This window comes from Hippocampus zosterae, chromosome 14, assembly GCF_025434085.1.
Source record: "Hippocampus zosterae strain Florida chromosome 14, ASM2543408v3, whole genome shotgun sequence".
NCBI lineage: Eukaryota > Metazoa > Chordata > Actinopteri > Syngnathiformes > Syngnathidae > Hippocampus > Hippocampus zosterae.
In genome coordinates, this window is record NC_067464.1 from 19,455,185 (window position 1) to 19,472,859 (window position 17,675).

The window sequence follows — 17,675 nt, forward strand, 5'->3', positions numbered from 1 at the left end:
AAGGGAAATGAAGAAACACATTGCGGCACAAATTGTTGTATACTTTTTTGTTTTGGTGGCAAAAGTATTTTATTTATAATCGATCTAGTCGATCTCATTATGAAAATAAAAAATAAAAATTGAGAAGTGAACACACCATGAGTGGTAGAAAAGAGCACAACTTTTTTATTTGGGTTTGTTTTGGAGATTGAAGTGATTTGTGTACTGTGCTCCTCTGGTGATGTTGCTCGGCTGAAATTGAATTTATAACCGTTTTTTTGATTAATTTCTAGTTCAAATGGTGCATTGATTTGGTCGTAATGGTTCAGATATGGATTTTAAATACATTTCTTAGGTGATTTTATGCGTTTACGATCTTTTCTTTGGTGGTAAAAGGAAAAAGGAAAACGACCCGACGGTGATGTAGTTATTCTCTGCAGAATGTTGAGCTATTTTTCATTCTTTTGTTATTTTATTTTTACTTTATGTTACTGCGGATACGGTGCGATGGAGTAGTGTACTTCTAATGATTTTGAAGGCAAATTATGGTTATCGCAGGCGAGTGTTTTTCATTTTCTGGTGTCTGCGCATTGGTATCACTGCTTTTGCCAGTAACTGTGTTTCCATCAACAGCGGAGGATATACAGGGGGCTGCGTTATCGTCGATGACGGAGAGTAGCCTTCTCCGGTTCCGGCGTGACGCCTCCTGGAGGGATGGCGATCCCACCTATATAGACGCAATTGGGGTTCCTCGTGGCGTGCCAGATGAGTATAAGTTGGTTAACCAGATTGCTGCCGGTTGGGAATCCATTTTCATTTGGGTTACCCCTAATAAGAATGTTGACAGGATCAACTACCTCCACTACAACGTCCAGAGGCTCGGAAATTTTACTGAAGAAGCCGTCTTGGCTATAAAAGAGCCATTGGCGGCCACCTCCCTGATGGCGTTTCAGAACCACATCGCGGTTGATATGCTCTTGGCAGAGACCAATGGAGTATGTGCGATGTTTGGTGACCAGTGTTGTACGTTCATACCTAACAACACCGCGCCTGATGGCGCCCTCGCCAAGGCCATTGGAGGCCTCCGCACCCTGACTCGCCAAATAAGGGCCCATTCGGCGTGAATACGTCCTTCTGGGCGGAGTGGTGGCATAAGGCCTTTGGAGAGTACAAGGATTTGGTGTTTTATGTACTAATCTCTTTTGCTCTTTTTGCAGCTGTCTTGACGTTGTGTGGATGCTGTTGCATTCCCTGTATCAGAGTGCTGCTTATCCGGCTTATTACTACGGCTGTCTCGCCCACGACGTCTAAAGTGAATGAGATGTATCCTCTGTTGTTGTTTGATGGCAGTGATTCTGGTGTTGATTATGCCTCTTCGGATGATGACGTGATTTCGCTTCGGCATCGGGGGTCATAGATGGTTTTTAGTCGTTTTGCTCCCTGCCCCTGGGTGTAACTATGTTTGCATGTGCGGCATTGACTCCACTGAATAAAGACCGTCGGGAAGGTTCTGTGTGATGATACGTGCAAATGTAGGATGAACAGGGGGGAATGTTGGATTTATTATTGTTTAGTAATCATACATTCACGTATTATTCGGTTGATTCTCGTGTCGTCATTTTATGCTGGCAATGAAGAATGCTTCTGCCTGTCAGTATAGTTTGATTTTGCTTGCAAAGAAGAACGCTTATGCTTGCAATCATTAGTTGGCTTTGCCTGCAATGAAGAACGCTTATGCTTTCAATAAAGATTTATCCTTTATTATTTACTCACATCTATAATCATTATATGTTCTTCATTATGTGCTCACTTTTGCTTGCTGTACTGTGTGAGAAGTTAGGGTCGCAACCACCTTTCCGAGGACGTGGCTGGGAAGAGATAACTGTTAAGACTAAACAGCGAGCAAGGCTGAACCGTGAATGGAGACATCAACACCAGCTGCAACGGGATGTTTATGTCTATTTGCACACATGTACGTAAATTGCACTCACATACACACACATAGTCAAACAAGTTCAGTGTGTGTTCAACAGCCCCCACCCTTTAGGTTGGACACACCTATGTAGTAGCTTTTCCCAATAAATGAGGAGGTGAAGGGGGAGATCGTTAGGGTTACGTGTGTAGAACTGAAACCGAACGCTTCTCCTCGTTCCCTCCTGGTACCAGAATCGAGTCTCCTGTCTCCTCCTTTTGGTTATTCTTGAGTGTCAATTTGGACCAACCTGACAGTAGTGGTTATCTAACCCTGGTCTTCCGCATGACAGGCAGAGATACTGTCCACTATACTAACGAGGAACACGGGCTTTCAAGAAGCTCTACGTGCCAAAACACCAGCCATGCTATCAGTTAGCTGGCATGACATCCTTCATATGAAACAGTCCTGTGTCATCTGTTTCCATAGTGTAGTGGTTATCACGTTTGTCTCACACACGAAACTGGGTGGAAACAATCCCTACTCCTTTTTGATTTGCTGTAATAAACTGCATCACCAAAATCATTTAAATTAGAGCAACTCTCTGTCAGGGAATCTCACCCTGGTCTTCCGCGTGACAGGCGGAGATACTGTCCACTATACTAACGAGGAATGGAGTCTTTCAAGAACCTTTAACTGCCAAAACACCGGCCATGCTATCAGTTAGCTGGCATGAAATTCTTCATATGAAACAGTCCTGTGTCATCTGTTTCCATAGTGTAGTGGTTATCACGTTCGTCTCACACACGAGAGGAAACAACAATGCCTACTCCATTTTGATTTGCTGTAATAAACTGCATCACCAAAATCGTTTAAATTAGAGCTACTCCCCGTCAGGGAATCAAACCCTGGTCTTCCGCGTGACAGGCGGAGATACTGTCCACTATACTAACGAGGAACACGGTCTCTCAGGAAGCTCTACGTGCCAAAACACCAGCAATGCTATCAGTTAGGTGGCATGAAATTCTTCATATGAAACAGTCCTGTGTCATCTGTTTCCATAGTGTAGTGGTTATCACGTTCGTCTAACACACGAAAGGTCCCCAACTTGAAACTGGGTGGAAACAATCCCTACTCCTTTTTGATTTGCTATAATACACTGCATCACCAAAATCATTTAAATTAGAGCAACTCTCTGTCAAGGAATCTAACCCTGGTCTTCCGCGTGACAGGCGGAGTTACTGTCCACTATACTAACGAGGAATGGAGTCTCTCAAGAAGCTTTAACTGCCAAAACACTGGCCATGCTATCAGTTAGGTGGCATGAAATTCTTCATATGAAACAGTCCTGTGTCATTTGTTTCCATAGTGTAGTGGTTATCACGTTCGTCTAACACACGAAAGGTCCCCAACTTGAAACTGGGTGGAAACAATCCCTACTCCTTTTTGATTTGCTGTAATACACTGCATCACCAAAATCATTTAAATTAGAGCAACTCTCTGTCAGGGAATCTAACCCTGGGCTTCTGCGTGATAGGCGGAGTTACTGTCCACTATACTAACGAGGAATGGAGTCTTTCAAGAAGCTTTAACTGCCAAAACTCCGGCCATGCTATCAGTTAGCTGGCATGACATCCTTCATATGAAACAGTCCTGTGTCATCTGTTTCCTTAGTCCAGTGGTTATCACGTTCGTCTCACTCACGAAACTGGGTGGAAACAAACCCTACTCCTTTTTGATTTGCTGAAAAAACTGCACCAATAAAATCATTGAGCAATTCCCCGTCAGCATGACATCCTTCATATGAAACAGTCCTGTGTCATCTGTTTCCATAGTTTAGTGGTTATCACGTTCGTCTCACACGCGAGAGGAAACAACAATCCCTACTCCTTTTTGATTTGCTGTAATAAACTGCATCACAAAAATCGTTTAAATTGGAGCTACTCGCCGTCAGGGAATCGTAACCTGGTCTTCCGCGTGACAGGCGGAGATACTGTCCACTATACTAACGAGGAACACAGTCTTTCAAGAAGCTCTACGTGCCGAAACACCAGCCATGCTATCGGTTAAATGGCATGAAATTCTTCATATGAAACAGTCCTGTGTAATCTGTTTTCATAGTGTAGTGGTTATCACGGTCGTCTAACACACGAAAGGTCCCCAGTTCGAAACTGTGTGGAAACATTGCCTACTCCTTTTTGATTTGCTGTAATAAACTGCATCACCAAAATCATTTTAATTAGAGCAACTCTCTGTTAGGGAATCTAACCCTGATCTTCCGCGTGACAGGCGGAGAAACTGTCCACTATACTAACGAGGAATGGAGTCTTTCAAGAAGCTTTAACTGCCAAAATACCGGCCATGCTATCAGTTAGCTGGCATGACATCCTTCATATGAAACAGTCCTGTGTCATCTGTTTCCTTAGTCCAGTGGTTATCACGTTCGTCTCACACACGAAACTGGGTGGAAACAAACCCTACTCGTTTTTGATTTGCTGAAAAAACTGCACCAACAAAATCATTGAGCAATTCCCCGTCAGCATGACATCCTTCATATGAAACAGTCCTGTGTCATCTGTTTCCATAGTTTAGTGCAGTGGTCACCAACATGGTGCCCGCGGGCACCAGGTAGCCCGTGAAGACCACTTGAGTAGCCCGCCAGTGCCTGGACATTGTGATTTGCTAGTAGAAATTATGATTTAAAAATGCAAACATTGGCAGTACTGTGAGACATTTCGAAACACGATCAAAGTCTGACAATTTAAATCATCAAGTATTAAAAATAACACATCCTCATATTATTGAAGGTATTTTGGACAAATATGTTATTTCAGACGTGTATCAATTTGGTAGCCCTTCACACAATCGGTACACATGAAGTTGCTCTCACCCTCAAAAATGTTGGTGACACCTGGTTTAGTGGTTATCACGTTCGTCTCACACGCGAAGGAAACAACAATCCCTACTCCTTTTTGATTTGCTGTAATAAACTGCATCACCAAAATCATTTAAATTAGAGCAACTCTCTGTCAGGGAATCTAACCCTGGTCTTCCGCCTGACAGGCGGAGTTACTGTCCACTATCTAACGAGGAATGGAGTCTTTCAAGAAGCTTTAACTGCCGAAACACCGGCCATGCTATCAGTTAGCTGGCATGAAATTCTTCATATGAAACAGTCCTGTGTCATCTGTTTCCATAGTGTAGTGGTTATCACGTTTGTCAAACACACGAAAAGTCCCCAGTTTGAAACTGGGTGGAAACAATGCCTACTCCTTTTTGATTTGCTGTAATAAACTGCATCACCAAAATCATTTAAATTAGAGCAACTCTCTGTCAGGGAATCTAGCCCTGGTCTTCCGTCTGACAGGCGGAGTTACTGTCCACTATACTAACGAGGAATGTAGTCTTTCAAGAAGCTTTAACTGCCGAAACACCGGCCATGCTATCAGTTAGCTGGCATGAAATTCTTCATATGAAACAGTCCTGTGTCATCTGTTTCCATAGTGTAGTGGTTATCACATTCGTCTAACACACAAAAAATCCCCAGTTTGAAACTTGGTGGAAACAATGCCTACTCCTTTTTGATTTGCTGTAATAAACTGCATCACCAAAATCATTTAAATTAGAGCAACTCTCTGTCAGGGAATCTAACCCTGGTCTTCCGCCTGACAGGCGGAGTTACTGTCCACTATACTAACGAGGAATGAAGTCTTTCAAGAACCTTTAACTGCCAAAACACCGGCCATGCTATCAGTTAGCTGGCATGAAATTCTTCATATGAAACAGTCCTGTGTCATCTGTTTCCATAGTGTAGTGGTTATCACGTTCGTCTCACACACGAAAAGTCCCCAGTTTGAAACTGGGTGGAAACAATGCCTACTCCTTTTTTGATTTGCTGTAATGAACTGCACCAACAAAATCATTTAGAGCAATTCCCCGTCAGCATGACATCCTTCATATGAAACAGTCCTGTGTCATCCTTTTCCATAGTGTAGTGGTTATCACGTTCGTCTTACACACGAGAGGAAACAACAATCCCTACTCCTTTTTGATTTGCTGTAATAAACTGCATCACCAAAACCATTTAAATTAGAGCTACTCCCCGTCAGGAAATCAAACCCTGGTCTTCCGCGTGACAGGCGGAGATAATGTCCACTATACTAACGAGGAACACAGTCTTTCAAGAAGCTCTACGTGCCAAAACACCAGCCATGCTATCAGTTAGCTGGCATGAAATTCTTCATATGAAACAGTCCTGTGTCATCTGTTTCCATAGTGTAGTGGTTATCACGTTCGTCTAACACACGAAAAGTCCCCAGTTTAAAACTGGGTGGAAACAATGCCTACTCCTTTTTGATTTGCTGTAATAAACTGCATCACCAAAATCATTTAAATTAGAGCTACTCCCCGTCAGGGAATTGAATCCTGGTCTTCCGCGTGACAGGCAGAGATACTGTCCACTATACTAACGATATAGTTAGACTCCTTGTGGGTCCTGGCCTTGCCGTGGCAAGGAGGCTTGTGTGTGCCAATTTTCCGGAGAGCGTTACCGTCTGGAGCTTGCTCCAGTTAGGGTCTCCCTTGGCGGGCCGGTCTTCGGGGAGGTTCTAGACTAACAAGGTCCCAACGGTGTGTCGGTACGCCGCTAAGATGGCAGCCCCATCATCCGACTATCCTGCAGAGGGCCAACAACCCACTCAGGAGAAATTAATTGTTACGAAACCGACCAGAAGAAACCAGACTGCCCAAACCGAGACAAGACATAGGAACGCCCCCGACCAACGAGTACGGATTGACCTACGCCTGAAGACGCGCATTGCCACATGGAACGTCCGAACGCTTCTTCGGGCTGGAGCTCCTTTACTGCTGTCCTTAGAGCTCTCCCGCTACAAAATCACCATGGCGGGTCTTTGTGAATCAAGATGGCAAGGCAGCGGCAAAATTACAGAAGGAGAACACAGCTTCATATGGAGTGGCCCTGATATCCGGACGGGCCTCCATGGAGTTGTGCTGGCCATGTCCAAACATACACGGCAATCACTTATCAGCTGGATCCCAATTAACGATCGACTCCTGTCTGCACGGTTCCTCCACCGACATGGCAAGATGACAGTCATCGTTGCTTATGCCCCCACAGAACTCGCCGATGATACAGTGAAGGACACCTTCTTCGACCAACTCCATCAGGTCGTTAGCCAAACCCCACCACATGACATCGTCATCATCCTCACGGACACCAATGCAACCTTCTCTTCTTCCTCCAGAGAAGGACCATCTTACCATACCCCCACACAACCCATTGGCACCACCTTTGTCGATAACACCACAAATGATAACGGCAAACGTCTGCTTCTCCTCTGCCATTCAAATAACCTCTGTATCACCGACACATGGTTCCCCCGCAAGCAGATCCATCACTGGACCTGGTATAGCCCTGATGGAAGAACCCGGAAGGCGATAGACCATATCATCATCTCCCGCCGCTGGCGATCCTCCGTCACCAACTGCAGGGTCTTCAGAGGTGCACAGTTGGGCAACACTGACCACCGCCTGTTGGTTGCCCAGCTAAGACTTAAAATACGACCACACCCATCTATCAGGCCACAGCCACGCTTAATGTCTTCCAGACTCTGCGACCCCACCACTGCCTCCGCATATCGCCGCTCCATCACCAATGCCTTCACCGCTCTGGCCGTTGTTGACATCGCAGACTGGGAGACTTTCAAATTAAAGGTCAACCAGTCTGCCCAGGACTTATTGGGAAGATCAAGATCTCTTCCCAAGCAACCATGGATCTCACAGCCGACCCTCAACATCATTGATCGCCGCCGTGCTGCTCGCCTGCGCGGTGATATCACAGAGTACCGGAGGCTCAATGCAGCACGGAATGCGGCAATTGCAACTGACAGGGAGAGATACTGGGGAGAAGAGGCCGAACGCATGGAATCAGCAGCACAGCGCAACGACCTTAGACAGGTCTTTCAAATGCTGCGCCAAGCCCGCATCGGACCACACATCAAGACCGCCCTCATGAAGGATGCCAGTGGAAATCGCATCACCACTGAAATAGACTGCCTTGAACTCTGGAAAGAGCACTTCAGCAACCTCCTTCACCACCCTCCAGTTCCCACCGACCCCCGTCTTGTCACTGCTGCCAACTCTACCACCCCCAACCCCAACTGCAAAACTGACCCAGTCACAATCGACGAGGTCAGAGCAGCAATAAAATCACTAAAAAATCACAAGGCCCCTGGAATCTGTGCCATCACCGCAGAGCTGCTCAAAGAAGGTGGTGACTCCATGGCCCAGTGGCTCACCCACATCATTAACCATGTGTGGGTGGCAGAACAGCCCCCCACAGACTGGACCCGAGGCATCATCCTGCCATTCTGGAAGCGGAAAGGCGACAAGCAACTCTGCAACAACTACAGAGGCGTCTCACTGCTCTCCATACCCGCAAAACTGTTCACCTGGATCCTTCTCACCCGCGCCCTTCCCGCCATTCGAAGCCATCGCTGCCCCCAACAAGCTGGCTTCATGCCCAACCGGTCCACCATAGATCACATCTCAGCAGTTAGACTCATTGTTGAGAAGGTTAGAGAGTTTCGGAAGGACCAACATCTTTTTATAGCCTTCATAGATCTCAAAGCTGCCTTTGTTACAGTCGACCACCTCTCCCTTTGGAACATTCTGAAATACCTTGGAGTGCCACCCAAAATAACCACATTGTTCCAGCGACTCTACAACAACTCAGAGAGCTGTGTTCGTGTGAATGGGAAGGACTCAGAGTGGTTGTTCATTAAAAGCGGGGTCAGACAGGGCTGCGTGGCCGCTCCTGATCTATTTAACTATGTCATTGACCACCTTATGATCCGAGTCCGGGAGCAAGTCTCAGGAGTGTCGCTCGGCAACTTCCACCTGACCGACCTTGAATACGCTGATGACACCACCCTGTTCAGCAACTCCCTCCAACATCTCAGCAGTGCCCTCTCCATATACCAAACAGAAGCAGCAAAGCTGGGCCTCCAAGTAAGCTGGCAGAAAAACAAACTTATGTATATCGGTGACGGACCCAACCCCTCCCCCCTGATCTTTGGCACAGACGAAGTGCAATTTGTCAACTCCATCATCTACCTGGGCTCCACTATTACCAGCAGCGGCGATCTCAAGCCAGAGATTGACCGCAGACGCGCCCTCGCGGCCGCGGCAATGCAGTCACTGTGGCGGCCCCTCTGGCGCCACCACTCAGTGTCCCAAAAGACCAAGATGCGCATTTATAACGCAGCAGTTCTTCCCATCCTCCTGTATGGTGCAGAATCCTGTCCATTAAACAAGACCCAGGCCAAGAGGATCGACAGGCTTTGACAGCAGGTCACTAAGAACCATCTTGAACATCAGCTGGCACCTCCATGTTTCCAACTCAGACCTCCGAAAACATACCCTTCAGCCCCCTGCATCCCGACTGGCCGCTCAGAGGCGCATCCGTTGGCTTGAACATCTCCACCGATTACCCCCGGAACACCCAACTCGTGCCATCCCCTCATTTCATCCAGCGACAGCCGGCTGGAAAAGGCCACGCGGCAGACCCCACACCAGATGGCTTGATGTCATCAGAGAGGATCTCAAACACCAGGGCCTTACCCTGGAGGATGCAGCGGACCTGGCCCATGACCGTGGTCATTGGCGGACCCTGGTGAAGTTGATCGGCTCTACGCACTGCGACGACCCAACCGAATGAGACTGGGCCCCCGCGTCGCAAGAGCATTATTATTATTATACTAACGAGGAACACAGTCTTTCAAGAAGCTCTACGTGCCAAAACACCAGCCATGCTATCAGTTAGATGACATGAAATTCTTCATATGAAACAGTCCTGTGTCATCTGTTTCCATAGTGTAGTGGTTATCACGTTCCTCTCACACACGAAAGGTCCCCTGTTCGAAACTGAGTGGAAACAATCCCTACTCCATTTTGATTTGCTGTAATAAACTGCATCACCAAAATCATTTAAATTAGAGCAACTCTCTGTCAGGGAATCTAACCCTGGTCTTCCGCGTGACAGGTGGAATTACGTTCCACTATACTAACGAGGAATGGAGTCTTTCAAGAAGCTTTAACTGCCAAAACAGCGGCCATGCTATCAGTTAGCTGGCATGAAATCCTTCATATGAAACTATCCTGTATCATCTGTTTACATAGTGTAGTGATTATCACGTTCGACTAACACACGAAAGGTCCCTAGTTCGAAACTGGGTGGAAACAAGGCTTACTCCTTTTTGAATTGCTTGAATAAACTGCATCACAAAAAAAATTTAAGTTAGAGCTACTCCCCATCAGGGAATCGAACCCTGGTCTGCCGTGTGACAGGCGGAGGTACTGTCCACTATACTACCAAGGAACACAGTCTTTCAAGCTCTACATGCCGAAACACCAGCCATGCTATCAGTTAGCTGGCATGAAATTCTTCATATGAAACAGTTCTGTGTCATCTGTTTCCATAGTGTAGTGGTTATTACATTGATCTAACACACGAAAAGTCCCCAATTTGAAACTGGGTGGAAACAAACCCTACTCCTTCTTGATTTGCTGAAAAAACTCCACCAACAAAATCATTTAAATGAGAGCTACTCCCCGTCAGGGAATCGAACCCTGGTCTTCCGCGTGATAGGCGGAGATACCGTCCACTATACTAACGAGGAATGGAGTCTTTCAAGAAGCTTTAACTGCCAAAACACAGGCCATGCTATCAGTTAGCTGGCATGAAATTCTTCATATGAAACAGTCCTGTGTCATCTGTTTCCATAGTGTAGTGGTTATCACGTTCGTCTCACACACGAAAGGTCCCCAATTTGAAACTGGGTGGAAACAAACCCTACTCCTTTTTGATTTGCTGTAATAAACTGCATCACAAAAACCATTTCAGTTAGAGCTACTCCCCGTCAGGAAATCGAACCCAGGTCTTCCGCGTGACGGGCGGAGATACTGTCCACTATACTAACGAGGAACACGGTCTTTCAAGAAGCTCTACGAGCCAAAACACAAGCCATGCTATCAGTTAGCTGGCATGAAATTCTTCATATGAAACAGTCCTGTGTCATCTGTTTCCATAGTGTAGTGGTTATCACGTTCGTCTAACACACGAGAGGTCCCCAGTTCGAAACTGGGTGGAAACAAACCTTACTCCTTTCTGATTTGCTGAAAAAACTGCACCAACAAAATCATTTAAATAAGAGCTACTCCCTGTCAGGGAATCTAACCCTGGGCTTCTGCGTGACAGGCGGAGTTACTGTCCACGATACTAACGAGGAATGGAGTCTTTCAAGAAGCTTTAACTGCCAAAACAGCGGCTATGCTATCAGTTAGCTGGCATGAAATCCTTCCTATGAAACTGTCCTGTGTCATCTGTTTACATAGTGTAGTGGTTATCACGTTCGACTAACACACGAAAGGTCACTAGTTCGAAACTGGGTGGAAACAATGCTTACTCCTTTTTGATTTGCTGTAATAAACTGCATCACCAAAATCATTTAAATTAGAGCAACTCTCTGTCAGGGAATCTAACCCTGGTCTTCCGCGTGACAGGCGGAGTTACTGTACACTATACTACAGAGGAACACAGTCTTTCAAGCTCTACGTGCCGAAACACCAGCCATGCTATCAGTTAGATGGCATGAAATTCTTCATATGAAACAGTCCTGTGTCACCTGTTTCCATAGTGTAGTGGTTATCACGTTCGTCTCACACACGAGAGAAAACAACAATCCCGACTCCTTTTTGATTTGCTGTAATAAACTGCATCACAAAAACCATTTAAATTAGACCTACTCCCCGTCAGTAAATCGAACGCTGGTCTTCCGCGTGACAGGCGGAGATACTGTCCACTATACTAACGAGGATCACAGTCTTTCAATAAGCTCTATGTGCCAAAACACCAGCCATGCTATCAGTTAGATGGCATGAAATTCTTCATATGAAACAGTCCTGTGTCACCTGTTTCCATAGTGTAGTGGTTATCACGTTCGTCTCACACACGAAAGGTCCCCTGTTCGAAACTGGGTGGAAACAATCCCTACTCCTTTTTGATTTGCTGTAATAAACTGCATCACCAAAATCATTTAAATTAGAGCAACTCTCTGTCAGGGAATCTAACCCTGGGCTTCTGCGTGACAGGCGGAGTTACTGTCCACTATACTAACGAGGAATGGAGTCTTTCAAGAAGCTTTAACTGCCAAAACACAGGCCATGCTATCAGTTAGCTGGCATGAAATTCTTCATATGAAACAGTCCTGTGTCACCTTTTTCCATAGTGTAGTGGTTATCACGTTCGTCTCACACACGAAAGGTCCCATGTTCGAAACTAGGTGGAAACAATCCCTACTCCTTTCTGGTTTGCTGTAATAAACTGCATCACCAAAACCATTTAAATTAGAGCTACTCCCCGTCAGGGAATTGAACGCTGGTCTTCCGCGTGACAGGCGGAGATACTGTCCACTATACTAACGAGGATCACAGTCTTTCGATAAGCTCTATGTGCCAAAACACCAGCCATGCTATCAGTTAGATGGCATTAAATTCTTCATATGAAACAGTCCTGTGTCACCTGTTTCCATAGTGTAGTGGTTATCACGTTCGTCTCAAACACGAAAGGTCCCAGTTCGAAACTGGGTAGGAAACAATCCCTACTTCTTTTTGATTTGCTGGAATACACTGCATCACCAAAATCATTTAAATTAGAGCAACTCTCTGTCAGGGAATCTAACCTTGGTCTTCCGCGTGACAGGCGGAGAAACTGTCCAATACACTAACGAGGAATTGAGTCTTGAGCTATCAGTTAGATGATATGAAATTCTTCATATGAAACAGTCCTGTGTCATCTGTTTCCATAGTGTAGTTTTTATCATGTTCGTCTAACACACGAAGGGTCCCCAGTTCGGAACTGCGTGGAAACAATGCCGACTCCTGTTTTATTTGCTGTAATAAACTGCATCACCAAAATCATTTAAATTAGAGCAACTCTCTGTCAGGGAATCTCACCCTGGTCTTCCGTGTGACAGGTGGAGATACTGTCCACTATACTAACAAGGAATTGAGTCTTTCAAGAAGCTTTAACTGCCAAAACACAGGCCATGCTATCAGTTAGGTGGCATGAAATTCTTCATATTAAAACAGTCCTGTGTCATCTGTTTCCATAGTGTAGTGGTTATCACGTTCGTCTAACACACGAAAGGTCCCCAGTTCGAAACTGGGTGGAAACAAGCCTTACTCCTTTTTGATTTGCTGAAAAAACTGCACCAACAAAATCATTGAGTAATTCCCCGTCAGCATGACATTCTTCATATAAAACAGTGCTGTGACGTCTGTTTCCATAGTGTAGTGGTTATAACGTTTGTCTCACACACGAAAGGTCCCCAGTTCGAAACTGGGTGGAAACAATCCCTACTCCTTTTTGATTTGCTGTAATAAACTGCATCACCAAAATCATTTAAATTAGAGCAACTCTCTGTCAGGGAATCTAACCCGGGGCTTCTGCGTGACAGGCGGAGATACTGTCCACTATACTACCGAGGAACACAGTCTTTCAAGCTCTACGTGCCAAAACACCAGCCATGCTATCACTTAGATGGCATGACATCCTTCATATGAAACAGTCCTGTGTCATCTGTTTCCATAGTGTAGTGGTTATCATGTTAGTCTCACACACGAAAGGTCCCCAGTTCAAAACTGGGTGGAAACAATCCATACTCCTTTTTGATTTGCTGTAATAAACTGCATCACCAAAACCATTTAAATTAGAGCTACTCCCCGTCAGGGAATTGAACGCGGTCTTCCGCGTGACAGGCGGAGATACTGTCCACTATACTAACGAGGATCACAGTCTTTCAATAAGCTCTATGTGCCAAAACACCAGCCATGCTATCAGTTAGCTGGCATGAAATTCTTCATATGAAACAGTCCTGTGTCATCTGTTTCCATAGTGTAGTGGTTATCACGTTTGTCTCACACACGAAAGGTCCCCTGTTCGAAACTTGGTGGAAAAAATCCTGACTCCTTTTTGATTTGCTGTAATAAATTGCATCACCAAAATCATTTAAATGAGAGCTACTCCCCGTCAGGGAATCGAACCCTGGTCTTCCGCGTGACAGGCGGAGATACTGTCCACTATACTAACGAGGAATGGAGTCTTTCAAGAAGCTTTAACTGCCAAAACACAGGCCATGCTATCAGTTAGCTGGCATGAAATTCTTCATATGAAACAGTCCTGTGTCATCTGTTTCCATAGTGTAGTGGTTGTCACGTTCGTCTCACACACGAAAGGTCCCCTGTTCGAAACTTGGTGGAAAAAATCCTGACTCCTTTTTGATTTGCTGTAATAAATTGCATCACCAAAATCATTTAAATAAGAGCTACTCCCCGTCAGGGAATCGAAGCCTGGTCTTCCGCGTGACAAGCGGAGATACTGTCCACTATACTAACGAGGAACACGGTCTATCATGAAGCTCTACGAGCCAAAACACAAGCCATGCTATCAGTTAGCTGGCATGAAATTCTTCATATGAAACAGTCCGGTGTCATCTGTTTCCATAGTGTAGTGGTTATTACGTTCGTCTCACATACGAAAGGTCCCCTGTTCGAAACTTGGTGGAAACAATCCTGACTCCTCTTTGATTTGCTGAAAAAACTGCACCAACAAAATCATTGAGTAATTCCCCGTCATCATGACGTTCTTCATATCAAACAGTCCTGTCATCTGTTTCCATATTGTAGAGGTTATCACGTTCGTCTCACACACACACACACACACACACACACACACACACACACACACGAGAGGGAACAACAATCCCGACTCCTTTTTGATTTGCTGTAATAAATTGCGGGCGGCCCGGTACTCCAGTGGTTAGCACGTCGGCTTCAAAGTGCAGAGGTACAGGGTTCGATTCCAGCTCCGGCCTACCTGTGTGGAGTTTGCATGTTCTCCCCGGGCCTGCGTGGGTTTTCTCCGGGTGCTCTGGTTTTCTCCCCTGTTCGAAACTTGGTGGAAAAAATCCTGACTCCTTTTTGATTTGCTGTAATAAATTGCATCACCAAAATCATTTAAATAAGAGCTACTCCCCGTCAGGGAATCGAACCCTGGTCTTCCGCGTGACAAGCGGAGATACTGTCCACTATACTAACGAGGAACACGGTCTATAATGAAGCTCTACGAGCCAAAACACAAGCCATGCTATCAGTTAGTTGGCATGAAATTCTTCATATGAAACAGTCCTGTGTCATCTGTTTCCATAGTGTAGTGGTTATCACGTTCGTCGAACACACGAGAGGTCCCCAGTTCGAAACTGGGTGGAAACAAACCTTACTCCTTTCTGATTTGCTGAAAAAACTGCACCAACAAAATCATTTAAATAAGAGCTACTCCCCGTCAGGGAATCTAACCCTGGGCTTCTGCGTGACAGGCGGAGTTACTGTCCACGATACTAACGAGGAATGGAGTCTTTCAAGAAGCTTTAACTGCCAAAACACAGGCCATGCTATCAGTTAGCTGGCATGAAATTCTTCATATGAAACAGTCCTGTGTCATCTGCTTCCATAGTGTAGTGGTTATCACGTTCGTCTCACACACGAAAGGTCCCCTGTTCAAAACTTGGTGGAAAAAATCCTGATTCCTTTTTGATTTGCTGTAATAAATTGCATCACCAAAATCATTTAAATGAGAGCTACTCCCCGTCAGGGAATCGAACCCTGGTCTTCCGCGTGACAGGCGGAGATACTGTCCACTATACTAACGAGGAACACAGTCTTTCAAGAAGCTCTATGAGCCAAAACACATGCAATGCTATCAGTTAGCTGGCATGAAATTCTTCATATGAAACAGTCCTGTGTCATCTGTTTCCATAGTGTAGTGGTTATCACGTTCGTCTAACACACGAGAGGTCCCCAGTTCGAAACTGGGTGGAAACAAACCTTACTCCTTTCTGATTTGCTGAAAAAACTGCACCAACAAAATCATTTAAATAAGAGCTACTCCCTGTCAGGGAATCTAACCCTGGGCTTCTGCGTGACAGGCGGAGTTACTGTCCACGATACTAACGAGGAATGGAGTCTTTCAAGAAGCTTTAACTGCCAAAACAGCGGCTATGCTATCAGTTAGCTGGCATGAAATCCTTCCTATGAAACTGTCCTGTGTCATCTGTTTACATAGTGTAGTGGTTATCACGTTCGACTAACACACGAAAGGTCACTAGTTCGAAACTGGGTGGAAACAATGCTTACTCCTTTTTGATTTGCTGTAATAAACTGCATCACCAAAATCATTTAAATTAGAGCAACTCTCTGTCAGGGAATCTAACCCTGGTCTTCCGCGTGACAGGCGGAGTTACTGTACACTATACTACAGAGGAACACAGTCTTTCAAGCTCTACGTGCCGAAACACCAGCCATGCTATCAGTTAGATGGCATGAAATTCTTCATATGAAACAGTCCTGTGTCACCTGTTTCCATAGTGTAGTGGTTATCACGTTCGTCTCACACACGAGAGAAAACGACAATCCCGACTCCTTTTTGATTTGCTGTAATAAACTGCATCACAAAAACCATTTAAATTAGACCTACTCCCCGTCAGTAAATCGAACGCTGGTCTTCCGCGTGACAGGCGGAGATACTGTCCACTATACTAACGAGGATCAGAGTCTTTCAATAAGCTCTATGTGCCAAAACACCAGCCATGCTATCAGTTAGATGGCATGAAATTCTTCATATGAAACAGTCCTGTGTCACCTGTTTCCATAGTGTAGTGGTTATCACGTTCGTCTCACACACGAAAGGTCCCCTGTTCGAAACTGGGTGGAAACAATCCCTACTCCTTTTTGATTTGCTGTAATAAACTGCATCACCAAAATCATTTAAATTAGAGCAACTCTCTGTCAGGGAATCTAACCCTGGGCTTCTGCGTGACAGGCGGAGTTACTGTCCACTATACTAACGAGGAATGGAGTCTTTCAAGAAGCTTTAACTGCCAAAACACAGGCCATGCTATCAGTTAGCTGGCATGAAATTCTTCATATGAAACAGTCCTGTGTCACCTTTTTCCATAGTGTAGTGGTTATCACGTTCGTCTCACACACGAAAGGTCCCATGTTCGAAACTAGGTGGAAACAATCCCTACTCCTTTCTGGTTTGCTGTAATAAACTGCATCACCAAAACCATTTAAATTAGAGCTACTCCCCGTCAGGGAATTGAACGCTGGTCTTCCGCGTGACAGGCGGAGATACTGACCACTATACTAACGAGGATCACAGTCTTTCGATAAGCTCTATGTGCCAAAACACCAGCCATGCTATCAGTTAGATGGCATTAAATTCTTCATATGAAACAGTCCTGTGTCACCTGTTTCCATAGTGTAGTGGTTATCACGTTCGTCTCAAACACGAAAGGTCCCAGTTCGAAACTGGGTAGGAAACAATCCCTACTTCTTTTTGATTTGCTGGAATACACTGCATCACCAAAATCATTTAAATTAGAGCAACTCTCTGTCAGGGAATCTAACCTTGGTCTTCCGCGTGACAGGCGGAGAAACTGTCCAATACACTAACGAGGAATTGAGTCTTGAGCTATCAGTTAGATGATATGAAATTCTTCATATGAAACAGTCCTGTGTCATCTGTTTCCATAGTGTAGTTTTTATCATGTTCGTCTAACACACGAAGGGTCCCCAGTTCGGAACTGCGTGGAAACAATGCCGACTCCTGTTTTATTTGCTGTAATAAACTGCATCACCAAAATCA

The 17,675-nt window shown here is 45.3% G+C and overlaps 8 non-coding genes across 8 annotated transcripts; 5 read left to right on the forward strand and 3 right to left on the reverse strand.

Moving 5' to 3' along the window:
* The first annotated feature begins 10,991 nt into the window (after positions 1–10,991).
* On the forward strand, positions 10,992–11,064 carry trnav-aac (transfer RNA valine (anticodon AAC)). Its single transcript has one exon. It is a non-coding gene; the product is annotated as a tRNA-Val (tRNA).
* A 1,429-nt stretch (positions 11,065–12,493) lies between these two features.
* trnal-caa (transfer RNA leucine (anticodon CAA)) lies at positions 12,494–12,566 on the forward strand. Its single transcript has one exon. It is a non-coding gene; the product is annotated as a tRNA-Leu (tRNA).
* Positions 12,567–13,073: 507 nt separating this feature from the next.
* On the forward strand, positions 13,074–13,146 carry trnav-aac (transfer RNA valine (anticodon AAC)). The gene has a single exon. It is a non-coding gene; the product is annotated as a tRNA-Val (tRNA).
* An 847-nt stretch (positions 13,147–13,993) lies between these two features.
* trnad-guc (transfer RNA aspartic acid (anticodon GUC)) lies at positions 13,994–14,065 on the reverse strand. The gene has a single exon. It is a non-coding gene; the product is annotated as a tRNA-Asp (tRNA).
* Positions 14,066–15,000: 935 nt separating this feature from the next.
* Positions 15,001–15,072, reverse strand: trnad-guc (transfer RNA aspartic acid (anticodon GUC)). Its single transcript has one exon. It is a non-coding gene; the product is annotated as a tRNA-Asp (tRNA).
* A 537-nt stretch (positions 15,073–15,609) lies between these two features.
* Positions 15,610–15,681, reverse strand: trnad-guc (transfer RNA aspartic acid (anticodon GUC)). The gene has a single exon. It is a non-coding gene; the product is annotated as a tRNA-Asp (tRNA).
* Positions 15,682–15,777: 96 nt separating this feature from the next.
* Positions 15,778–15,850, forward strand: trnav-aac (transfer RNA valine (anticodon AAC)). The gene has a single exon. It is a non-coding gene; the product is annotated as a tRNA-Val (tRNA).
* A 1,429-nt stretch (positions 15,851–17,279) lies between these two features.
* trnal-caa (transfer RNA leucine (anticodon CAA)) lies at positions 17,280–17,352 on the forward strand. The gene has a single exon. It is a non-coding gene; the product is annotated as a tRNA-Leu (tRNA).
* The last annotated feature ends 323 nt before the right edge of the window (positions 17,353–17,675 follow it).